Source organism: Triticum dicoccoides, chromosome 3B (genome assembly GCF_002162155.2).
Source record: "Triticum dicoccoides isolate Atlit2015 ecotype Zavitan chromosome 3B, WEW_v2.0, whole genome shotgun sequence".
Lineage (NCBI taxonomy): Eukaryota > Viridiplantae > Streptophyta > Magnoliopsida > Poales > Poaceae > Triticum > Triticum dicoccoides.
Window position 1 is genome coordinate 694,808,278 of NC_041385.1, and position 271 is coordinate 694,808,548.

Sequence of the window (271 nt, forward strand, 5' to 3'; positions counted from 1 at the left end):
GACCCTCGACCCTCGACGACCCTTGACCCCTTGACGACCCTCAACACTCGACCCCTCGATGACCCTCGACGACCCTCGACCCTCTACCCTAGTTTCCGACACCCTAGTTCCCGACACCCTCGTTCCCGATAAAAAATAAGAAGAGGAAGAAGAAAAAAATAGAGGAGAATAAGAAGAAGAAAATCTATTTTTTCTTCTTCTCCTCTATTTCTTCTTCTTCTCCTCTTTTTTTTATTCTTCTTCCTCTTCTTATTTTTTTTCTCCTCTTCTT